This window comes from Sebastes umbrosus, chromosome 16, assembly GCF_015220745.1.
Source record: "Sebastes umbrosus isolate fSebUmb1 chromosome 16, fSebUmb1.pri, whole genome shotgun sequence".
Lineage (NCBI taxonomy): Eukaryota > Metazoa > Chordata > Actinopteri > Perciformes > Sebastidae > Sebastes > Sebastes umbrosus.
This window is the reverse complement of record NC_051284.1, coordinates 27630385-27657096: the sequence shown is the minus strand read 5'-3', so window position 1 is coordinate 27657096 and position 26712 is coordinate 27630385. Positions and strand designations below refer to the sequence as shown.

Genomic DNA, 26712 nt, shown 5'->3' with positions numbered 1-26712 from the left:
TAATTTAATCTAAGATTAGTTCTAATCAGAGTTTAGCAAAACTTAGTTTAAATGAGTAAATCCAGTTTTAAAATTAAGCAGAGCTCTGTTGCACAAGTAAAAATGAATCTCTGTTTAGTAAATCCAAGTTTAATCATAAATTAAATATAATTTAACCAATATGGAAAGGCTTGCTTACCTAAATTAAAATTAATTAATTAATTAATTAATTACTGTCTGACTGTTAACTTTTGACTGCTCTGAATTCCTTAACAAAACGTTACATTATTTGCTAGCTAGCTAGCTAAAAAATCTGTTAGTTAGCCTAACGTTTCTCATGATGGCTTGGCAGAGAAGCTTTAATCCTCTCCTTTGAGATACACTTGTTGGTTGAATTAATGGAGCAATATGGCCAAATAATATAGAGAAAAGGTTAAAAAAAAAAAAAAAAAAGTTAGGAAAAAAAACAGACAATAGCACAGTAAGGAAAATATTCTGACATACTTCTTGTTTTTAATGGTTACTTTTTATTTAGTTTAAGTCCAGTTTTCATTGTGGAAAAAAAGGTAGTCAACGAATATTTTTCATCATAGTATTTGTTTGACAAAATCGACACTGTTAGCGGGTGCAGATTGTGATTTTGGAGCACTAGGCATATCTGCATGGAGGACATAAAACTATTCTGAGGCAATAAAATACTGTAGGTGTTGTATAATTATAAAACAAGGTGGTCCAGTTTCCAGAGGGCCTGTCCTATATTAGATAGGTCCCAGGTTCAGTTCGGTCTGTTACAGCCAGTGTTACATCCATCAGCAGCCATGTGCCCTGTCACAGTGTCCTTGGGCAAGACACTAAACTTCCTGGTTGTAGGTCACTCTGATGAAAGTGTCAAATTATTGGTTTAATTGTAGCAGACACAAAGGAGTATTAAAAATGACATGTCCGGGCGCCTGGGTTAGCTCAGTTGGTAGAGCGGGCGTCCATGTATTAAGGCTTGGTCCTGACCGTGGCGGCCCGGGTTCGAATCCGGCCTGTGGCCCTTTCCGCATCCACTCTCCCCCCTTTCAAGACTCTATCCACTGTCCTGTCAATAAAAAAAAAAAAAAAAAAAAAAAAAAAAATGACATGTCCTCTTGTATAAAGTGTATAAAGTCCACAGCTAAGCGATGTCCGGCCACAGAGAGAGGCCACGATGAGCCACAGGCAGACTCAGTCATGATGAGGTTACCATTATTGCTCTGATCCCACACCTCCTTCCTCCCTCTGATGCTTTAGCCCTTGACACCTATCACCTTGAGTTGCTATCAAAGTCTGACACTGATGATACGTTCCCTGGGCAGGGGATCCTGGGAATAGACCTTATCCATCATCCTGCTCTTCCGATAAAATCCTTTGCTGGAAAACACAACAACATGGGGGCACTGGAGAAAAGAGATTTAACACCCAAGATTCAAGGATAACTAGCTCTCAGTAATCACGTATGGAGCTAGGGGCATGCTGGAGTCATTAAAGGTCAAAAAATCCCACATAAATTCTCCTCTTCGCTCACAGGGAGGAAAGAGGAGAGAATTAGCAACAAGACATGTAATTAGTTTTGGGCTGCTTTTCTGAAACATGCAGATGAACCTGTTGCGGAAGTCCAAAGTTTTTACTGTATGCTCACTGAACTACCACTGCACTCTTGATTAACTCTCAGGGACAACCAATCTTTGGGGAAACTTGTGAGAACTTGTGAGAAGCCAAACTAGAAAGATATGCTAATTTTTGAGAGGGGATGAGATGTTGGAAATACATTTTGCTCTGTTGAAGAAAGTTAGAAGTGAGAGCGCAGCCCAGTCGCACGAAAAGGCTTATTAATGATACAATAATGCACAAGGCAAAAGTGTACAATAAGAACGCCGTTCTTGCTTTAAGCGTGTCATGCCATGTAGTCTGTACTGACTGCAACGTAAATACATCCGCGGCTCAGAGCTGGTGGCGTGGAATAAAAAGTGAGAAAGACTATTTATAGCAGGTGGGCGGGAGGTGGATGAAGCCAACAAACTGGAGGCCAGTGTTTGAGACCAGTGTTTTGTTTTGTAAGTTAAGTTAGTGACGTTTGTGACACGTTTTTTGTACTTATATTACGTTGTTTCTGTACCTATTATACTGAGTTTACGTACTTATTGTAAGCCCGACCATGATGTTTTTCCTAAACCTATCTAAGTGGTTTTGTTGCCTAAACTAGGGATGTTAATTAACCATTTAACCGTTAACCAACAATACAAATTTTGACCGATTAATGCTATCAGTTAAACGGTTAAAAGAAATATAAAAAATTTAATATAAAGCTGAGTAAAACACAAAGGAGTGGCTTGTCACTTAAAGGAGAATAGCTGGTCCACCTTAACAGTCCACCTTAACAGCCCACCTTAAGTGAGTCTGAGCCGGTGGCTGGCAAGATACAGGAGCTTGGCTTGGAGGAGTTGTAACATGTATTCACCAACAAATAAACTGTGCACAGGCTGCACTGCTACATTCACAGCTATAGCGTTACTTCACCACTCGCTAACGTTACGCCGGGCTGACACACAGCTGACAACCTTGCAGCCAAACTAAATGATGCAGTGGAGACTTGCTGAGAAAGTGGTTGCATGTGACCACGACAATACACGCAGCAACATGGCTAATAACTCTCCAGGACGGGTGAACTAGGGATTCTGTTGTCTGTTTTTCTCATACACTGCATCTGGTGATAAATTATGGATTTAACGTGTTTGGTCATTGGCTTATCATTGCAGCTGGACGGCTGGTTAGGCACTACAACCACAACACCGCTGCATGCAACGCACTAATCTTGTCGGTTAACGGTTAATGATCGATTAACAAGGGTCGGCTTTCGTGAGAATAAAATTTTAGCATCCCTAGCCTAAACCTAAGTTAGTGGTTTTGTTGCCCCATGCTGGTACTGCACCTTCATATACGATAGTAATATTCACGCCTCGGCAAGGCAAAACGTGACACTGACACGCTATCCTCTGTGGATCTATTAAACGTTTGCGTGATACCGGGTTGGAGTGCGAGTGAAACACGTGTCTGATACGCTTTCAGTTTGTATTCGTTCAGTCAGACATTACAGCAGTGGTCGTTGCAGACACACCTGGTGGAGATTTTCTAGTTTTATAATGGCGTTTTTCCCAATGACGCTTTTATTTCATAATGTCACTTTTCATAATGACGCATATATTTTTTATAATGGCACTTTCCATGACAGTGGTGTCGTCACCAAAAAGTTACCGGGGCATAGCTGAGCTTCTCGAGCACAAAGGCACAAACTCTCAAAGTACCAATTTTCAGAATACAATCTGCCATATTGGACTCGTCTTAGAAACTTAATGAAATTAGTATTTATGTTCTCGCATTAAAGGGCAACTAGAGAATGAGGGCCATCTAAGGAAATTAGATGTCTTCCTAACAGCTGATTGAGAGATGTGCTACAATGCATTAGAGCTACTTTCTTCCATTAGAGGCCACAAAAGATGTTTGAAAGAATCTTTTAATAATGATAACTGTGCATAATTGAGGAGGCTGGGAGCTAATGGCTTAAGCATTAACACAACTATCTGAGCTCCATTTAAATGATGTACATGGAATGACTATTTGAATCCTCATAGGCCAAAGCAGTGAACATGCAGGCCATTTAATGCTGTTAATTCTTTACAGACACATTTACACATGCAGAAACATCACAGAGAATGAACAGTGACATGCTCATGTCTTGCTGTGTGATCATAGAAAGATTACTGAAAGGGAATTCTGGGCACAGGCCCATGCCCAAGGCATCACAGGGCCCATGGTACAGAGGCTCTGTTTGAAGTGACTGTTAACATTTATGTTAACATTTCATGTTGCAAGTCAATCAACCCCAAAGAAACACAAAACAACCACCAAGAGGTACAAAACGACTACAAAGAAACACAAAACAACCACAAAGAGATACAAAACAACTACAAAGAAACACAAAACAACCACAAAGAAACACAAAACGGCCGCAAAGAGATACACAACAACCACAAAGAGACACTACAGCCACTACAAAGAGACACAAAACACCTGCAAAGAGACAATAAAATGACCATAAAGACACGCACAATGACCACAAAGAGACATTAAAACAACTACAAAGATACACAATGTGGGTGTGACTTTTTTGCCGTGTCATCACCATTCATATCTATACAACCACTGTGTCCATGATTAAATCGTTTACTAGCGCACATAAGTGTTTATAGCCTCTTAATTTTACTCTCAAAGTGCACCAGATTGATGCATTTAACTTTAAAATGTACAAAATTTTGGGTGAATATTCCTGTATTTTTTCATATCGCTATATACGTATATAGGTTATATATTGCAGGAATTTAAATATTGCAATGTCAGTTTTTTCCAATATCGTGCAGCCCTAATATAGATGCAAAACAACCACAAAGAGACACAAACGACCACAAAGACACAAAACAACTACAGCTCCTTTCTGTCTCGGAGTCTTCCTTCTATATAGGAGAGGTAGGAGGCATTTTACATGTGTGCCCAGGGGGCCATTGTCTCATAATCTGTCAATGTGTGTGATGAACAGAATAATGAACAGTCGGGAAGACGCTGTGTATATAATGTATAACACCCGACAGTTTTTGCCATTTAGTCCACTAAGCAGCAGAGCTTTAGCACACCTGAGGACACAGTGACAGGTGCGTAGGAGAAGACTGGAGAGAAAGAAAAAGCTGCTGCAAACTGTCTGCTGAACTCTACGACTACGACATGGTTATCAGGATCAATGTTTCACCGCTAAGACCTTCATCAGGTTGGTTATCATTCAGTGTTTCTCGCATTCATTCAGAGTTCAGCTCATCAGCTTCAAAAACAGCAGCGCTGGAGCTACCAAGGTCTGAGCTTCTATAACCAATATGAGCAATGATAAGGTTTCTAATTTTTCAGATTTTTTGAAATAAATACCTGGTAGTACATCAGTTTAAAATTTTCACCCACTCTTTATTTTCCCCACACAGATCAGATCAGCCAGGGTTATTCAACGTAATCAAGGATTAGCAATAAAGAGACAGTCTGTGCTGCAAATAGTTGTTCTATAATCCAATTTTCACTTGAAATTGCTCATTTTTGATTTTATTGATCAATTTTCAACAGTTTCTTATTATTTTCAAAAACGACTTTTAAGTTTTTATCATACAAAGTTTAAATAATGACCTCAAACGCACCAAACCGACATCAAAGAACTAGCGGCGATAAACAACGTCTGTTGAGTCATCTCGTGTCGGCCGTATCCTGGCCAAAAAGTTGCACTCGAAAACAGCCGACAGCCGACAGCTGACTTCCACGTATGTCCTGCGTCTACGTGAGACAAAATAACTCTCCATACTGCTCCATACCAGCAGGTCACGGTAGTCTGTATTCATATGTCAAAAAAAAGAAAACCGGAAGACGTCGACGTAGGATGGCAGATATACAAGCCGTTGTTATGGTAAATACATGAAACAAAGCAGCGTCTGCTCACTTACCACTTAGGCCCCTAGCTGTCCGACGGACGACCGTTGGCTTGTTGTGTCAGGGCCTTAAAGACGAAAAATCAAGCAAAAGATGAACAAAAGCAAAAAGCACAAAACCAATAAACCTGGTTTAGGGGTTTGATTTCCTTTGAATAGTTGAGCGAAACAGCATCAATGCATTAAGGGGTATGATATGCATGAATTGTACAGTATGTTCTAAAATCCCACGGCATAGCAAAAGGCATGTTATCAGAATAAAAATGTATGCTCTAATGGGCCACTGCTACTTCTAAAAAAGCCCACGATTTGAGTTCAGTGGCACATTATCAAGAACCATTTACCTTTAAGAGACTCTTTAAAAAAAAAAAACAAGGAAATATGTATTCAGCCGGGATTTCTGAGAGCATTTTTATCTGTAAACCCTGAGGCAGTGGGAATCTGTTTCAAAGGATTTTACATATTCTCCACTGCTGATGCTCATCGCCAAATTGTTATGTTGCCAATGGACAGGTGTCAGTGATTCCAAGAGGGATGCAATCTGGAGGCGATCCCAAAGCTTTGGATTAATAAGGCTTAATTATAGCAATCCTTTGATATTATAATATTTACAGTATGTCCTTCCAGGGGCCCTAAAAGTCTCTGCAGTGTTCCTGCATAACGGATTCTGTATTTTGGGATGTTACACCGCACTACATATTTAATAGAAAAAAGACTTCAATTACATGATATTCCCATACGTTACGGTCAGCTCCCAACACTAAAAACAACAGAGATTATGACGCAATCAAATAAAGACATCACAATAAACTTCAATATACGCCTCTCTCAGAGCCAAAAGAAACATTAGCTTCACAAAGACAACAAAGAATGTAATATTTGCTGAAATTACAGGTGATTATGATGCTGTATATGTGTATTATCCACTTGTTAACACTTTAACACAGACACAAATAAGATGAGAAAGTAATTTCTCACTCAAGAATGACTCATACAGTGCAAAAAACAGAGTGTAAAAAACACCATAATAGGCCAAATATGTATGAAGTGAAACTGCATATATATACGCAGTATGAAAATAACAAGCAGGACTGATAATGCATTATTGTTTCCACAGGGAGAAATTCTTTTATCGCCTAAACAGCCCAGTTTGTACAACAGAGGGAGCAAAGAACAGTCAAGTCACTGCTCACGCAGACAGATCAGAAAACAGCGTCTACACATACAGTAAATACCAGCCGCTGCCTGGAAGCCTCAGTAAAAGGATGGATCAGGATCAAAAGCCTTCCGCACGAGAACCAAAATGTGCCCATGTTTCATGTTTTCAGACAGGAGGGCATTTCATTTCAGATGGATTCACTGTGGTAAGCTGTAGGTTACAGGAAAAGCCTGAAGTGTAATGGTGTTCTGGGTCTCTTGCAGTTTGGTCATGATTGGATCTGGTGCATTAATCCTTATAAGGGCTTTCCAGCAAAATAACGGACTATTGATTATCAATAAGTCGACGGACAGAAAATTAATCGCCAACAAGTTTGGTAATCTATTCATCATTTAAAGTCATTTATCAAGTAAAACTGCAACCATTGGCTGCTTAAAGCATCTCAAATATGAGGATTTGCTGTTTTTCTCTGTATTATTTAATTTTAAATTAAATATCTTTGTTTTTTTGGTTGTTATACTATAGAAAACAAGCAACTTAATGATATAACACTGGTCTTTGAGAAATACAGTAATGATTTTTTAATATTTCTTGACGTTCTGTAGGTTATGAGTCTAAAAAAATAAACTAGAAGGGTACCCGGAGAGCGCAGCGACCAAGGCCAATCCGCTCCGAAATATAATGGGTTCTTCCGAACCAAAAACACAACGTCCTTGGCGGAGGTAATGAAATGAATCCGTAGCTGCAGCCGTGCTATTGATGGTTAATTGTTATTTTAAAGCTGAATTCATTGATTTTTGGCCACTTGCTACAAACTGTAAAAACAACAATGACATACTGATCACCTAATAAAGTTGATATGGTGAATGTGTTGGTGAAACAGTTTCTTATTTACATATCAAGCAGGCACCAATATTACCATTTATTTGTCCAATAGTCACTCTCTTTTAGCTCTGATTTGGTCTCTACCAACTTCTGAGGGAAATATCTGGTCCTTTAGCTGCTAAATGCTCCACTATGTTCACCAGCTATTCCCTATCTTTGTCTGTCTGCGGTTTGGTGCTGAGCAGGTATTGTACAGCAGTTTTCTAGAGATTTTTTTGTTGAAAAGAGAGCGTGAACTAAAACTGTAAAGTTCATAGAGCTGAAGATGCAGAGTTGTATGATAATTATCTGTGGGTGTGTCATTATGAGCAACTTGTTTCACACTACACATAGCTTTTAAGCTGCACCTAGCAATTGTGTGGCCTTAAATGGTAGTAACAGGTAAACATATTGAAAAATATGAACATGCAAAAATCATATGATGGGCTCAATTTATCAACCCGATTGGAACATGATGAATCCAACAATCTGACATTACTCAGACTAAAAAAAGTTTTCACTAGTGCTGTTCAACAAGCGGTTTGAATTTCACTCTCAAGTTCTGATTCATTACTTCCTGTGAGGGAAATGTCCAAAACCAACACCACAGTTTCATTTTGGCAAAAAGTGTGAATGGGCTCTCAAACGGTAATAACAGCAGAGATGCCAGAGACAGACACACCACTCTCCATCTTTATGCTCTTCAACAGGCAGGATGTTTTGTCCGGAGAATAGTTGAAGATGGCCTCTTTAGTTATATAAATGCTGCCAGTAAACACTGAAAGAGATAGGATTGTATTCGTTAAAATTGTTTTCACACCAACAAAATGTTTTTACGGGTGCGTTACTGGCTCACAATTTTAGCATTTTAGTAAAAAGCTATTTCAAAAATGTTTGCAAAATAGTGTGCGTTTCCCTCGGATAGTGTTATAAAGAGAAGGTGACAAAAGTACACAAGGGACCAGTAACTCTAGCACACATGGCATCTCATTTCTCACCAAGTTATTCTCTCAGGACCTCATTCTGTCCACATGCAGCCGTGGGAATAGAGAGGGGGATTGCATGTAATGTTGTATGACATCTAATGTCATCTTCCTCTCTGCTGTCAAAGAATCCAGCTGGAATCAAACTGGAAATGTTGTGGCATGCATGTTAGAGGCCTATGTGTGTGTTTAACTCTTTAAAAACGGACCTCCCGTGGTCGCTGCTTGCATGATCCTAAATCAATCTGAAATAAATATCATAATAGCTAGAGCATTCATTGTTTTGGCACTTCTCAAAACTAGTTCAAATATCTAATATCTAAGAAATCTTTTGTACATGTTTCTACATTTGGATCAATATGTTTTGTGTGTTTATTTAGTAACATTATATGAAAAAAATATAGATATTTTTTTATTTATGACACAATATCAATATTTTTGTCAATTATTGTGATTTATTGATTTACATAACCTTTTAGCTTAGGTTGTACAGATTTTAAGGATATGAAGAATTTGAAGATACTACCAGAAATGACATCACAATACGCAGAAATACCAATGCAGGCACTGGCGGACCGTTTCTATTGCAGAGTTCAAAGGGTTAAAAAGCATCTTCTGTAATATTTAAAATTAAAACTGAGGAAAAAAATGTATTAACAGATTTACACAAATCATCCACCTTCTTTGGCAACAGCCTGCAAGTGATGTAAATCCACCACCTTCTCCCCACTGTCACACAGCGAACAGATTTAGGCTGTCACTTCACAGCTTGCCATTTTCACAGCACCCATAGGGCGTCACCGTGCTCCTGAAATTAAAAACCAACAACAGGCGAGGCGTCTGAGAACGAGCTGCGAGTCCCTCCCGTGACAACATGCGGTCTGAGGGGATGAGAGGAGAAAACATCTCGTCTCCTACCCTCGCTGCCCTTTGTTTCAGGTAAATGACGGAGAGGATTGATCTCCATGGGTGAGCTCGCTCCGCAGACCTTCACGCTCGATTCTGAATCACTGCTGCTACAGGACCTGATTTGTGAGACTCTTATTCATATCTCCTCTGGGATGTAACCCACATCTGCTAACATATTAACTGACAGGGTAAGAAATCACAGGCAACAAATAAACAAAACGACATCTGTTTTCATAGCTGCCTCCTCTACTACACACCTGTCCATTCCACTTGAATTTGTTCAAATATACTTCAGTTACAGTACATGTTCGGTTTTGACTGAACTGAAGCTTTTCCCCAATTGCCAGTCAAGTTGGCTGTTGGTTTTCTTTCCACTGCTTCTTGTGGTTCTTCGTGCTAAAAGATGCCTCAATCAAGCTGCCGTCAGTGCCAAAATTAGGTTGTAGCGAATTTTAAAGCTAGAGTGAAGATACTGGCATCATATGAAACTAGAAAACCTAATTAATCCATTGGTACCAACCATGTCATACTAACTTGTCGGGAAGGAGGTTAAATAACGCTCCGAAAGGAAAGGAAAAACGGTCATGGACATTTTCAAAGGGGTCCCTTGACCTTCGACCTCCAGATATGTGAATGAAAATGGGTTCTATGGGTACCAACAAGTCTTTCCTTTACAGACATGCCCACTTTATGATAATCACATGCAGTTTGGGGCAAGTCCTAGTCAAGTCAGCACACTGACACACTGACAGCTGTTGTTGCCTGTTGGACTTGAGTTTGCCATGTTATGATTTGAGCATATTGCCTATTTGTTTAATTAATTAATCATTTAGTCCGTAAAATGTCAGAAAAAAGAGAAAAATATCCATACAAGTCTCTCAGATTCCAAGGTCACATCTTCAAATGTCCTGTTTTGTCTGACTAACAGTCAGAAAATTCAAACATATTGAATTTTTAATAATATTAAACAGTGAAAAGCAGATCTTTATATTTGAGAGGGTGAAAGCAGCAATTTGTTGGGCTGCAGTTTGTCACATTATGATTTGATATGCTTTGACTCTTATCAACTCCCATGTTGATAAGAGTATTAAATTCTTGACAAATCTCCCTATAACGTACATTTTGAACAGATAAAAAATGTGTGATTAATTTGCAATTAATTGTGATTAACTATGGACAATCATGCGAATAATCACGATTCAATATTTTAATTTTATCAACTGACAGCCCTAATAAACATAAATGTAAAAATGACAGTTTGTGCATTTGGTGTAAAGGCCTTTACACACCAGCAGAGTATCTTTCGTGAGATTAATTTTCACGTCAATATATTTTTTCTATTTTTTTTGTGAAATAATTTCACACAGAACGCAAATATTATGTGGCAAAAAAGCGACGTACTTTTTTCTGGACCAAAGCACATTTTTCGCACCTTGAATAAATCCCATTGTACAGAACGGGTTGAGTTGGGCCTATATTTTTAAGGATTATAAAATAACCACACTGAGGCTCCATAGTCCAAAACAAGACGGCAATTTTGTATTACTCCCTTCAACTTTGGCAAAGGCAGCACAGACCAGATACACTCTTTCTGTTCTTACCTTTCACAATAAAAGCCCTAGAAACATAATATTCAAAGACGAGTATTTCACATTTACGTGTTATTTATTCGTCACACCCATGATGTATGAAGATACGTGGTAAAGCCTCTAGCCTCAAACAGAGATGAAGAGCGGGCTACAGATGTCTGGCACGCTTTACTTGTTTTACACTGACTCAAGTGACATCACTTGAGGACATTTATCAGACTTTGTGCAGCTCTCCCTGGAGCCACAAAAGCCTTTATTCAACTTTTTCATGCAGCAGTACTCCCCAAAATCAGAACAGACTATGATGTGTTAAATCAGTGGAGTTCCCTTTAAGGCTAAGCTAGGCTAGCCACATCCTCACTCAGCTCAGTACTTAATGCACAAACACGAGACGGATATCAATCTTCTCATTTCATAATTGGAAAGAAAACAATTAAGTATATATTTCCCAAAACGTTGTAACTATTCCTTTAAATACAATGAACCACTCCATTCATACTGGTAAGAAAACAACAATTTGTGTCAGTCGCGGGGGAAAAAATTTAAATTATGACACATTTAGGTGCAGTGTGAACACTGGCTCCATCTCTCCTTGTTAGATCAAGAGGAAAATAGAGACGCAGGAGAGAAGAAAACCAATGAAAAATGAAACCGCCAGCTGTGATTATGAATTCTGCAGAGATCAGCGATTTATAATATATAAACATCTCTGTCCAAAGATATTCTGCCTCTCCTCCCTGTGATGTGGAGGTAGTAAAAGAGAGAGAGGAGCGTTTTCTTTATCGATTTATTGCTGATCGCGGCCAACTTTACAGTGTGTGAACTTATATTATATAGGAATTCATTATCAAGCTCAGTGAGTCAGACTCTTTTGCGATAATGTGAAAGTGACAGTTGTGACTGGGATCTTTCCGCATAGTGTTCATCTCACTGGAACCTGCACTACCAGTTATGTGATGTAATACAGAAAGATACCTGGGTAACATGCTGGAAACACTGTGATAAAATGCTAATGGTTTGGTGCTAAATTGACTTACTCTGGATTAGAGGATGGGATTTCTATCATGGCATATACCGGTGCAAATCATACAAATCTCCCCCGACATAACTCCCATTTTAAATGAAAGCTTGGGGGAAACGTGGGACCATCTTATCTTGACAGTCAAATGCAGAGGGATTCTGTATTTGAACATATTCTCCCATTTTGCTACAGACTTTGGAGATATGTTTGCTTCCGTTTGGTGTGGGTTCAAATCTAAAACATTAATTGTTTACAGAGCAGCGACGTGTTGCACCAAACAGACACCTTTGCTTTCATTGAAAGCTGATGATTAGTAGAAGAGGACATGTGCTGAACCCATTCATGCTGGCTATAGTCTGGTAAACACAGAAAACAATGGAATGACAGTAATTTCTGCCAAAACAGGAGATAATTAATGTCATAAGCTACATCTGTCCTTTTCCTCAAATGTCTACTTTCAGCAGGATCTATTACTTTGAATAGTTTGAGTAGTTAGACCAAATACTTAGATGACGTAAACGGTCAGAATTTCCCCCTGATATGATCATGTTTTGCCTTGTTTTAAACAAGATGTGTAAACTTTTTTTAACCTGCAAATCACTAACAGTATATACTTACACTAATGCAGAGACGTTGCACTGGTTTAAGTGATAATTGTGGTTTATTACAAGTCAAAAACATGGCTATAATAATGCATTAATGCAAATTAATTTTAACGCCACTAATTTCTTTAACGCAATCAATCTTTGGGAGGTTGTAGCAGGCTCAGTTTCATAAGGTACCAACCATGTCATGCTAGCTTGTCGGGAAGGAGGCTAAGTAACACTCCAAACTTACGCTAAATTTGGTGAGGAAAAACTGTCATGGCCATCACCTCATGATATGCAGTTTGGGGGCAAGTCATAGTCAAGTCAGCACACTGACACACTGACAGCTGTTGTTGCCTGTTGGGCTTGAGTTGTGATTTGAACATATTTTTATGCTAAATGCAGTACCTGTGAGGGTTTCTGGACAATATTTGTCATTGTTTTGTGTTGGTAAATGATTTCCAATAATAAATATATAAATATATTTGCATAAAGCAGCATATTTGCCCACTCCCATGTTGATAACAGTATTAAATGCTTGACAAATCTCCCTTTAAGTTACATTTTGAACAGATGAAAAAATGGGCAATTAATTTGTGATAAATCATGATTAATAATGGACAATTACGCAATTAAATATCTAAATCGTTGACAGCCCTAGTGTTTTTATAGTTTCAGCTAGAGCTGAAATGATTAGTCAATTAATCAATTAAAAAACTAGAAAATAAATCTTCCAAACATGTATTGGTTCCAGCTTCTAAAATGAGAATATTTTCTTCGGAATATCTTTGGGGTTTGAATCAGTGTGCATGAAAAATTCCCTGTATGTATGTACTTCGCAAATAATCCGATTCTGACTCTGATTATATCAACTTGGGCTTTAGGAAACATATTCATCATATTTTTTATTTTCTTTATTTAAGAATAGTAGTCAGATTAATCAGAATTTGGTCTGTAAACTGTGCTGAATGTTTGTTTTCTCCTCCAAATACGTTGGCTAACCTGGAAATTTGTTTACAACCAAATTTGTTTCATGTCCTGTCTCACTTTTTTTTTTTTCAATGTTGACACATTTCCAAACTTACTTTGTACAATGTTACTATCACCAATAGAAATGATGGTCAAATAAGACCCGAGTTGTAATAAACTTGAATTATCCTTTAAACTTAGAAACTGAGGACAGTTGTGACAGAAGTTGGTTGAAAATGTCAGCTGATAACTTCCCATTTACCTCCTTTCTGTCATTGCACACGCTGGACTGAATCTAACTGCCAAACGCCATGAACACATGAGCTTAACTCAAAGTGATGCAGTAGTCATACAGTTCCCATAGTTCCCTTTTGAAGTGGCACAAGTGTAATCATTTTTTTAAATTACTGAACTGTTGAACTTATATACAGTAGCGTGCTGGTTGAATCTAAAAAAAACAATCCATCAACATGCATCATTCATCACCAAACTGTCAGCCGTACAAACACGAGCGATCACGTAGAGAGGGAGCTGCTGCATACGGAGATATTTATAGCAGCTACAGTTACAGTAGACGAGCTCATACAGTATAGAAACTTCCATACATACTAATGCTAACAAAACTGAACTATTATACTCCTCTGCTGTGATGAAATCTGGCACTTGGGTGCATTAGAATACATTAGAGATAATGAATTCCCCTCTCCCGTCCTCCCCCTACCGAGCAGGGCTGTCCGACGCCTGAGATGGCGGAGTGACAAAGCTTGCAGTTCTCTGCATTCATATTTTTTCCTTTTCATGTGGGGAGCGACGCTGTCACGCTTGTGCCTCGCTGACAAATGAAAAATGTAAGGTTGATGACTACTTTTTTATTTGTTTCTCCGCGCCTCCTCCCGTGATTTAGAGATGTCTATCCGGGAGACCCTTGTGTTTAGTACCTGCTCATTATCATTGCTTCGCACATTGCCGGAAGATTACAGGTTTCTCACGCAAACAAGACGTCGACACAGTACAGGCAGACAGACACGCTGGAAGAGAGTGGGAAAGTAATGGGTCTGGGTATAACGAAAGAAAGCCTTGAATGCTCAGCCACACTGAGAGAGGAACACACTGTCATGAAGAGAGTTTACCATCTAATTTGTTCCTTTTCTCCCCCTCGCACACAAACACACACACACCGACAGTCAATCATAGCAGGCAAGCCACGCTGGTTTGTTACCAGCTTTTGTCCCAGCTTCACCTCAGCTGAATCGAACACTGCATCATCTCCTCCTCTGTGGCCTTGCCTGCCACCAAAAAACAAAAAGACTTGTTTTGCCTAAAGTGATTTTTTCCAATGAGATTTGTCCATGTGCGAGTATTTGTTTCCCCCGTTCATGCTGCCATACTTTGGCTCAGTGTGAGCATGTGTGTGTGTGTGTGTGTGTGTGTGCACGCGTGCTTGTATCTGAGACAAGGCCATCCATCTCAGACAGTACCATCTGCGAGCAACAGCCTTGTTTACTTATCCCTCGACCAGAGAGCAGCAGCAGCCTGTCCACAGGTACGCGAGCAGCCAGGACGAGCTGGGAGGAGCAGGAGGAGGAGGAAGAGGAGGAGGAGAAAGGGGGGGTCATCTTCTGTCTTCATCTGGGGATAAATCATTCTTCTACACCGACGCCAAACTTCCACACCTTTCTCTCCTCTCAGACCGTCTAGTCGTCGCTCTGAAGTCATCCTTTTCTCCTCTCCATTTTCCCGAGCCCTTCTCCACTTTCTCACTCGGATTTAATTCACTCATCTTCCCAAAGCAATCCCTGTCACCTCCCCTCGGCCCTCCCCTCCGATCCCCCACCTTTTCACACCATTTGCCATTTTTCTCTCCTACACCTTTTCCTTTCTCTGTCGCGCTCGCTGTCTAGTTATCTTTCCAAAGCAATCCTTTCCCCCTACCTCAGCCTCTCTCTTCTCTCCGCTCTCCCCTTTCTCACAGTCCACCCTCCCGAGTCGTCTGTTTCATCTGGTCAAAGCATCTTTCAAAGACAACCCCTCTCTTTCCCTCAATCTGCTTCACTTCCTCCTCTGCCCCCGACTCTCATCGCACATCATCATCACATTTTCTCCGGCCACGTTCCGTCTCCATCGGAGGACATGGAACAGCCGGCGTGGGGTTGATGGGGTGAAATAGCGCCCTGTGATGAATATTCATCCCGTTACTGCTAGCCACCGTCCCCAGTCGCCGTGTCGCAGAGGCCTCCAGCCCACAGATGCCACCGTCTATTTGTCACTGGCGAGACGGGACCCACAGGAAGGTTTCTTGTGCCAAGGCTGAGGAGGGAACAACTGAGCAAGCCCCTCCAAACTCGGACATCTGAGCCACATCAAACAAGTGTTGAGACACAGACAGTGACGCCACTGTCCTCGGCTGTTTTCCCTGCTGCCCATCACTGATATGAGTGAGACTCAAGGAGCAGAGAATTAGCAAAACATTTGATTAAAGTCTTGTTTAAAAGGAAAAGTCTGACTTCAACAAGCTGGGTCATATTTTCATTCGTTTTGCGGTATTGAAGCACTTTCTTTGATAAGAAATAGTGCAATGTTGTGTGTGTTACATCAAATTCATGACATTTTCTTATTGAAATTTTATCCATCCAACACAAATGAAACAGATTTCACAGGGCCCTAGCATCGTGTCAAATGGACCGAGACACCTCGTGCAAGCGGTCTCAGTCTGGTTGTTTTGGTCCACACCAAGGTATGATTACTGCGTTCACAACTGCCCAAACGAACCGCACCAGAGTTCGATTAAAACGGACTAAATGTTGGCTTGTGAAAGGCACACGCGGCCGGCCCGGCTATGTCAACAAAACACAGAGAAGCTCTGATTACAACACACACAGAGGGAGAGTGACTTAATTCTCTGCTCAGATAGACATTATTCCTCTATATCTTTACATAGTAAATAATTGTTTGGTGCTATATTAATGCTCCGAATATCAAATAGAGAACCTTAAAACCTGTTGGATCATAACTGACGGCTTGTGTTTCTTGCCTTGGTGGACAAAAAAAAGACCAAGTTTGTAAAAATAAAAAACCTAAACTTTCCTTCCGTGGTGGTGCAAATTATACACACTTTGACAAGATACTCTACTTCAACACTGCAGATGATTTTCTCTGTAGGTGGCCAGAACAGTGTGGAATAAAAAATACTGCTAATGGATAAAAAGAGAGAGCGGGGTCAGATGGGGGGAAAACGTCGACATGATTGAGGTTCCAGCCCAATTAACTGGAGATCACTTAAATGGTCGGCGAGCTGGAGAGGTCATTATGCTGAAGAGCTCTGAAGAAGCCCATTAGGGCTTTCCAAAGCTGGACCCATGACTCCTCCACTTTGGTTTTCTGTTTCTCCAATAAAAAGACACATGGCTGATTCTGTCGGCCTGTTTATTAAACGCTTTACCTTCACTGAATCTGAAGAAACGTGTGCAGTCATCCGTGTGTGTGTGTGTGTGTGTGTGTGTGTGTGTGTCTACGAGCTCAATCATCCACACACACTCTTGTACATTCACTACCCTCTAAGCTAGTGCACATAGTATAAGCTACGGAGAAACTTTATCCTCCAACACTGAGCCAAGCCATGAGAAAAATACCAAAGAACAAATCAATGTTTTCCACAAACTGAGCACTGCTCACAAAACAAATCCAAGAAATATCGACTTTCACGTTAGCCCTGCAAAAGAGATGGTAAACTAAACAATGTACAAATGTTTCCCTGAACAGCTAGAGGAACATGAATTGCAACATCAATATATACAGCTGTAAAGGGACTGGGTAAGTCTTTTTTAACGGGATGCACGGTGTGTGGGGATCACTCATTGAGGCACAGCAGCTCTACATAATCACGCTTCTCTGACCGTGAACATCACAGCAGCATCTCTTTTATTAGTCACGCCGTCCCACCAACATGAAGCCGTCTGTCTCAGCCTCCCCCGAATCCCCACAACCACTTCACCGACATCTGAGTTAAATCCAAATGTATTAATGTGTCAATTAAGAGTGGTTTATGAATGTAGATACAAAGACAGACGTGCATTAGACAGTTTAAACATGAGGCCTGAGTATGTGTTTGTTAGTGAATATAAGAGGGCTACTAATTTATCGCTCCACTTATGCAGGATGGCTCAAATTCACTGGGATATTCAGGGACACTGCAGAGGAAAATCGCCCACACATTTTATAGTAACTGTGTTTTTTTGTGGAATAAACTTTCAGCAGTCTCAGTTGATCAACAGCATGATGCTTGTTGCATGATGCTTGTTGTAGGCCGATACTGAAAGATAAAACTTGAGGCCTTGGGAATGTGCACTGATAAATAATCCAACATATTGCTGCTTTCACCCTCTCAAATATAAAGATCTGATTTTCTCTGTTTAACATCATTATAAATGTAATATTTTTGAGTTTTCGCCCGTTGGCCACACAAAACAGGACATTTGAAGATGTGACCTTGGAGTCTGAGAGACTTCTATGGATATTTTTTCTCTATTTTCTGACATTTTTACAGACTAAATGATTAATTAAGTAAACAAATAGGCAATATGCTCAAATCATAAAATGGCAAACTGCAGCCCAACAGGCAACAACAGCTGTCAGTGTGTCAGTGTGCTGACTTGACTATGACTTGCCCCAAACTGCATGTGATTATCATAAAGTGGACATGTCTGTAAAGGGGAGACTCGTGGGTACCCATAGAACCCATTTTCATTCACATATCTTGAGGTCGGAGTTCAAGGGACCCCTTTGAAAATGGCAGTTTTTCCTCAACAAAATTTAGCATAATTTGGAGCGTTATTTAACCTCCTTCGCGACAAGCTAGTATGACATTTTCTAGTTTCATATGATGCCAGCTTCTTCACTCTAGCTTTAAAACTTAGCCCGCTACAACCTACAAATCACAAGTTGCATTAATGCGTCAAAGAAATGAATGGCATTAAAACGAATTTGTGTTAACGTGTTATTATTGTGTTAACTTTGACAGATCTTATAATAATATAGAACTAACACGTGCCAGTCTCCTGTATAATGAGTACTTTTATTTTCGATAATTAAGTACATTTTGCTGATAATACTTCTGTACCAACGTGAAGTTTTGAAATATTTTTACACAGAGATACCGTTTCTGCCCATCCAGACGAAAGACCTTAAAAGGGGGTCAGCAGCATTTACAAACGTCTGCGTTTTAGGGGCTCAAAAACGCCAGAGTAGTGTGGACGCCAGGCATAAACATAGCAAAAGTTATGCGTTTAAAAAGAAAAACTTATTAATGTGGATGTATTCTAAAGTAGGCGAGGCGAAGGGCCTGAAAGATACCACAGCGTTACCACAGTTTTGCACTTGGCGGCTTACGTTACCGCAGTCTTGGGGGTGAGCGGAGATATATTCAGTTGTTTGCAGGCTGCAGCCTTTTAAGTAAAAGACCTGAATAGTTCAACTGGTTAATATTTTTAAAATTAAGTCTGCAGTGTACAAATGTAGAGAAGAAAAGTGTAAAATTACTCAAGGAAAGAAAGCACCATGTTAATGAAAAGAGCAAATATAAAAACAGTACGAAAATTTATAAAACAAATACATGAAAATATTGTGATAAAGACATAAGGACTTCATATTTGCTTATCTGGGGGCTTTGGGGCACCAAAAAGCTGTATAATTAACTTAGTTAGGTGTGTGGCACGGTCTGTACTATTCGCTCTGCTGGAAATGAAAAATGGGCCTTTTGAAAGCGATAACTTATTACTACTAATGAACTGTTCATTTGTAATGGTGGCGCATAATGGTGATGAGCAACAGGAGTTCATAGTTTGCCCACCTTTTTTATTCCTAACCACATCTCTCGCAGCAGAGCCCCGGTAGAGACATTGCCATATGACCTAATTATCTCTCATTAGTGGCCTCAGTAATTACAGGCCCTTTTACAGCTCCATCTCCTCTGTCTCACATAGGAGGGGATTTCAATTAGGGATTGCCTTGCCGCTCTGCCTGCCTCACTTTCACAGCTAAGCCACACTGTCACCTGTGTAGCCAAGCATAGCCAAGCGGCAGGCCGCCCGGCACTCGTGGAAATCTCCCACAAAGGAGACGAGTGTTTCTGCGGCTGGGGTTTTATTCATTCCATATCATGCGCCCATCAATGAGACATAACAACAAGATAGCTTGAAGAGGTATCTTCTTTCACTGGAGAGATTAATAACCTTTTATGCCATCTTCTGCAAGCAGCACATCATGAAAAATACATAAGAAGCAAACTATGTATTGCAGCACATCTTCCTGTCACAGGTAAATAGCATATGGTATGCAAAGTCTCAGGCATCGGAGTGACAGAAAATGCCTCCATCAAGCCAGATTCGTCAAACATAACTAGCAGGGGGGAAAAAAAGAAGATTGAAATTCAGCTGCACTTAAATTATTCAGCTAAAAGCACAGTCGGATTTATAAGAGGAAGAAACAGAGGAGGACAGGAAGCAACAGAGAGGAAGAGGCTTGAAATTGTTGAGTAGCTGCGAGGAATTACTCCTCGGTCCTCCCCTCCACTCCCGCTTATCATTTATCTCTCACTCCAACCCCGGTGCCAAATCAGTCACCCTAATTAACAGGCCAGCCAGAAACACCAATCAATACAGCAGGGGGATAATTAACCCCTTGTGTTCTCAATCGTCCCTACAAAAGGTGAAATTGAAATTGATTGAGATTACGTTTTGTTGGCTAATTGTGGCCCCTCAGTCGGGTGAAGGAGGGTCGAGTAATGGCATGTGTGCCGTTATCAGGAATCGGGGGGGATTGATGTTAGTGGGAGAGGTGCAGCAGCAAGCAGGTGTCGTGACTGCTGTGGAATATGCTTTTATTTTGAAGCTGAACTGGAAAATTACATACCATCATACTTGCCAACCTTGAGACTTCAAAAATTTCCAAAACCAAAGCGAGGAGTTTGGGGGTGCTCCCCGAGAAAAGTCAGAGTTTCAGAGACTTTGTTTCCCGTTACTACCATCTTAGATTAACCTCTGGACTTGGTTTGGCCTGTTTTGTCTTCTTAATTAAAGCTTATAAACATAGAGCGGATTAAAAACATGATATCTTTGTTGACTAATAGACGGAGGTTTGGGTTTAAGAATCAGAATCAGAAATACTTTATTGATCCCGGGGGGCAGATTGGGGCATTACAGTTGCTCTTGTATAAACATAAGGGAGTATGTAACATGTACATTATGTACATAATGTTACAATATTGTAAATAATGCTACAATATAAACACAATATATGTAAAGAAATATAAGTACTAAAATTTAAAAAATTAAAAATAAGAAAATGAGAATATAAAAAATAGGAAATATGTACAAATATTTGCATTGAGACGTGCAATATATAACATAACCACCGTGCAAAAAACTAAGTACAAAATGCTGAAAAGTGGGATCTATCAAGTGTGTTAAATATAATATATATATATACGGTATATATATATATATAAATACCAGATTGGTATATATAAGAAATAAATGAGAATATTTCTTGAATGGACAGTATAAATGCTCTCTACAAACATGGTATGGTGGTTCAATAAAAAAGCCATTTTTAAAAAGCCGTCTTTTATCATCTTATTGTTTAATGTGTTCATTATTGTTTTTAAGTTGCCTAAAACGAATTAAGGCTACTTTTGAAGGACAATAAAGATCTAAACTGGAAGTACTTACAGCAGGTGACTAGGAAAAATGTCATGCAGATACAAAGTAATTGACCAATATTATGATATTAGTTAGTTATAATTAATGTGAAGTTGATCAGTAAAACGCAGGGTGCCACTACAGGTTTAAATATTCTGGATAATAATGTACAATGTAAAAAAAAAACATTTTTTTTACAGTTTTTTTCAAGACATTTTACATTTTTTGTCTGTATTTCAAAATGACAGAAAAAAATTGTAAAAATTACATGTTTCATTTGTGATTCATATGTAAATAGTCTTAGATTTACAGTATTTTTTGTAATCACAATTGTAATTATCTGTATTTAAGCTTTTCTTGATCATTTTTAAAGATAATTATTCTGTTTTTAAAGATAATTATTCTGTTTTTTAGAGGTTTATGACTATTTTAACAATTAATTTATGTTAGAAGAAAAGGATTTCATGGAGTTCTAAAACTATTTCTTGTAAAAATACAGATTTTTTTGGCAAAACTTCTGAGAGTTAATGTAAATTTGGGCTTTTGCAACGTAAAATTACATATTCATTTGTGATTTATATGTAAATGGTCTTAGATTTACGGTGTATTACTCTATTCTAACAATAAATATATGTTAAAAGTAAAATATTTCTTTTGTTATATTTCTTTATTTCTTTTTCTTAAAATTACAGTAATAAGGCTAATTATATAAAGATAATTACTGGGGTTTTCTTTTACAGTTTATTTATGTTGTGCACAACAGTCCATGGCCTCTACAATAGACACAGCATAGGCCTAGTTAGTGCTCACTTTATTATTGAGACAGGTGTAAGAATCAACTTACCAATATAGTTTTATTATTATTATTTACAGCTTAATGTAAACTAGATCCTGTGCTACATACTCCGGTACAGTAGGCGGCAGTAATCACCTATGGTTGGTATTAAAATCCAGAAGAGAATCAAATTAAATCAACTTACCTTCTGGATCCTGAAGTGCTGGTTCGGGCGACAACAGCCGTTAATATTCAAAATTCGAAATCTAATTGCAGCCGTTAATATTCAAAATTTAAAATCCACTTGAGCAGCAGGTGTTAGCTCATTAAAACTGCTCTGTTCTCCTCACTATGACATTATTTAAATCCAAAATGAGTTCCCCACATCAGAAATGCGTTTCTTCCAACCAGTATCACAAATAAAAACACTTTACTTCAACTTTACTTTAGCTACTTAGCTTAAATCGAACCAACTTCTACACCAAACAAGCCTCTCGGAGATCAACCGTCACGTTCAGGTTCAAGAATGCCGGATGTGACGTCATTACGTTTCCACACGCTCCAGGGCCGCAGCCAATCACCAGCGCCCTCTAGTGGAGGCCCATCCTCACCGCGGTGGGGGTATGGAGGGGGGATGTTTATATTTATATTATATTTGTAATATTTATAAAAGTTATAGTGTAATATTTATCTATTTCATTTTATTTTTATTTATTTATTCATTCATTTATTTATTTATTTAACAACAACGACAAAAGATTCAAGATTCAAGAGTTTTATTTTCCATTTGCACCTAAGAACATTTGAATTCTGAGCAGTTTACACCATATCAGCTTTAAGAAAAGAAAAAAGGTAAAAAAGGCACACGGTAATTACAGTACAAAATAAGTAGCACATTCAACTCATCACAATACATAAATACATTAAAATATAAAATGCCCTCAGTGTAGTCAATAAATAAACTTAACTACCTTCTGCATAGGAACGATACCCCCAGAATACAAATATACAGTATATATGCTCCATGACCATGTTAAAAGAACTTTTACCTCTCGAAAATATTTAAAAAAATAAATAAATAATATATTTCAGACAATTACACAGTGGAAGGCAGCATATTGCACAGCATTACAGTCCATTCAGTTCAGGTGTACTGTGTGTCAATAATGTTATGGAGGTGAGGTGTGGGGTATTTGTGTCCCTCTTTAATGTCCTTTGCCACCAGTCTTATTGTAGCTGGGAAGAAACTGTTGTGAAAGCGGGCTCTGAGAGTGGAGATGCTCTCTGGCCTGTGGTGCCTCAGGTTGTGTCCTGATTCCCTCCACCTGAACAGAGAGTGAGCTGAGTGGTGTCTGTCCCTCAGGATGCTCTGTGCCCTCCTCCTGCAGTGCTGGATACAACACAGGTGGTCAATCAGGAATATTCATGATGATATAAGGCTTTTTGAAATTAACAACATTTTACATATTTTTTGTATAGTATTATTAGCATAAACAGTGAAATAACAGGAAGTACAAGACAAAAGAGTCCACAACAGTTAAAGTAAAAATAGTAAAATGTATAATATCAACTGTACTGGATCAACAGTAATTCAACAGTAACCTAGAATGTTGTGTTAGCAACATATTAGCCTCAGTTGGCTGGTATAATGGCTAACTTGGTTATATATAACCTTTATTTAATCAGCCTGTCTCACTGAGACCAAGACCTCGTTTGCAACAGAGACCCAAGTGCAGAGCATAGAAAGATAAACAGTCAGACAAAACAAAAGGGCGAATAAATACAACCAACATAACCACACAAACACTTAACCAATCAAAGACAAAGTCATAAAAGAGCTATAAGAAATGGAGAACCTACAGATAATTAATTATTAATTTATTTATTATTTGCTTGGTCACAGATCTGATAAAACTGTGAACAGTTAAACTGCTATGGACCTTCGTCATTATTGCTAATAAAACAACAACAGAGAGTTTAACAGAAATGATCATCATCATTACTTAATACCAAAGGACACTAATGAGATGAGAGATATTTCTTTTCTTGCATTATTATATGGGACGTGCTCCTTTGGTATTGAAGTATACATGCACAATCCCAGTGTTTAATAAGAGCAGATAGGGCATCTCATTAGCGAGAAGATGAAATGTATCACTGCAGCCCAATCGGCTGATTGAAGCTGATTAAACTGGTGAGTTTTAAATGATTTCACAGGAAAAATTTTAATATGGGAAGTCCCCTTGCAAATCAAAGCACTAAACCATCTCCCTTGTTAATGTCCCTCTCTGCCAACAGAGCCATACAAAACCAAATTAGAGCTCAGCAAGCAAATACATGATGAAGCTTGTGTCAGTCCCCTATGATAGCAACCAAACATATGAAATATAACACCAAAACACCATATGTTTGACTATTTTCTGGGTTCCTGAACGTCTCAACAAACATCTCTCTAAGTTTGACAAAGATAATTAGAGCTTTCTACAAAACAAGCTTTTACTTTTTGAAATACTGAGCAAGAAACTTCTCTCTTTTCTAATAAAAAGGTACTTGGAAAAGAAAATGTATAAATGCAATCATTTTGTAAGATGCCTGTGGGCTGACTGGCCACAAATATGGAAAAACAGCAACAACAAATGAAGAAGAAGCAGCATAAATGAGCATGTAAACGGTGAAAAACACTTTAACAAATGGGAATTTGCCTGTCGCTGACAGTAATTGGAAACTTTGGAGCGCCTTGGTAGCTGAGTGGTTACAGCATGTGCCATATAAACATATGGCATGCACATGGGAGCTGCTACTCCAAGATGGCGTTCCCAACAGTGCAACTTTTTAATCTCTTTTTATTCATTAAAATGTGCATATTTGATGGTATTTATCTTATTTTTTTCTACTTCACTGAGAGAACTGCACAAGGACTCCAATGCCTTTGTACATTGTACCTGAGCAAATGGCAAATAAAAGTTTTGAATCTCAAATAAAAGTCTTGAGCTGACACATCCAGGGTTTGCTTCATGTCATACATCTCTCTCTCTCTCCTATTTCATGTCCTCTGTCAAATAAAGGTGAAAATGCCTCGAAAAAATACTCTTTGAAAAATAATTGGAGACTTTAAAACTAGTCATCGATATCATTGAAAGTACTTGAAACAGCAGGAACGCTCAGGAAATTATATTTAGTGTGTATCACCTGACTACCTTTTTCTCTTTGAGAGTGAGTCAGCAAAGCTCCGGTTTGAAAAGACATCAAACTTCAGGTGGGTGCAGCTTTGAAACCTGCTATAATGAGCTGTGACGGTTGGAGAGCTGTGGACAGAAATATTTCTCATTAGGACTGAGAGTAAATGAGCTATCAAATATTGCTGTCTACTGTAGCCAGGAAAAGGTAATTTGGGGTTGATGAATGACGCCCACATTGTTAGCACAAATTGTGAATCCGTCCCGCTGTTAGGAAAAAAATTGAAGCATCATGTGAAGGAAAACAACAGCTTACCTGGCCATCATTCATAAGATCAGAAACATCAGTCAAGTATCCTCAGGGTCCCATGGGTGCTGCAAGACTGCTGGGAGGAATGGAGTTCTATTATTTCTTCACGAGCGTTATATAAGTTGTATAAATCATCTATTTAAAGGCCCAGAAACATCAATCCAACATCAAAGAACTAGTGGCGATGAAGGACTGTTGTGTCGCCTCACGTCTCCTTTGTCTTGGCCAAAAAGTTGCACTTGAACACACTGCAAAGACTTCAACCCACGGCCAGTAAGCACGTACGTTCTGCGCCTGCGTGAGATGAAATAATTTTCTGTATAGGTGGTATTCTGTATTCATCATTCAAAAAGGGAAATCAGAAGACCAAGGACGGCGGATATACAAGCCGTTGTTATGATACGTACATGAAACAAAGCAGCGTCAATTTTCACACCACTCTCACTCACCACTTAGCTTCATTCCAGATGTCGTTGTGAAAATATCCATGTATTGGAATGATCAGATGAGATGAAAATTAGTGTGCCTTCACCTCACTTTCTCTTTTAATGCTCTGATTCGTTTAGGCTGACCAGCCATTCAGAATGATTTTTCTCACCGACAAGCTCCGACGGCAATTCAACATGCTAAAACGGCTGAAAAACCTCTGACAGGGGCAGACTAGAGTCGACAGTGCGGGAAACACACAAAAAACTGTCCGACGGTGGTGTGTCAGGGCCTTAAAGCTGCTACGAGGAACTTTCATTTTGTGTTGACTTCCCTGTGAACAAACGCGGTACTAGTTCCGAGCACCAGAGTCCCTTTAGCAAACCTCTCATTTTACTGCAGCAGTATCTGACAGTCTGCCCCGCGCAGTCCTGGTTCTGGTTCTCCCGTGTCTCCTTCCCCTCCAGTGGTCCCAGCAATACGGCCTGGGCCTCCAGCAGCGTGGTGTCGGCTCCCAACGGGGACTGGCGGAGAGGAGCCGCTCCTGCCGGGCGTTGAGCTCTGACTGCATTTTGAAGGCAGCAGTGAAGCTGGATCTGGGTCTGTCCACGGCAAGCTGCCCTCGCCGGAGTCTGAGCTGAAGGAGTTTCTCTCTGATTTAGTGTGGAATCAGACTCAATGACAAGCATTAAGAATATAGAAATAGCCAATATTCTAGCTGATGGTCTTGTTTG

The 26712-nt window shown here is 39.3% G+C and overlaps 1 long non-coding RNA gene across 1 annotated transcript; it reads right to left on the bottom strand.

Annotated features, from left to right (window-relative positions):
* Positions 1 to 1109: 1109 nt before the first annotated feature.
* LOC119504571 lies at positions 1110 to 22657 on the bottom strand. The gene is made up of 3 exons (XR_005210591.1): positions 22272 to 22657; positions 5532 to 5584; positions 1110 to 1374 (listed from the first exon to the last, which is right to left on the bottom strand). It is a non-coding gene; the product is annotated as an uncharacterized LOC119504571 (long non-coding RNA).
* Between the last annotated feature and the right edge of the window lie 4055 nt (positions 22658 to 26712).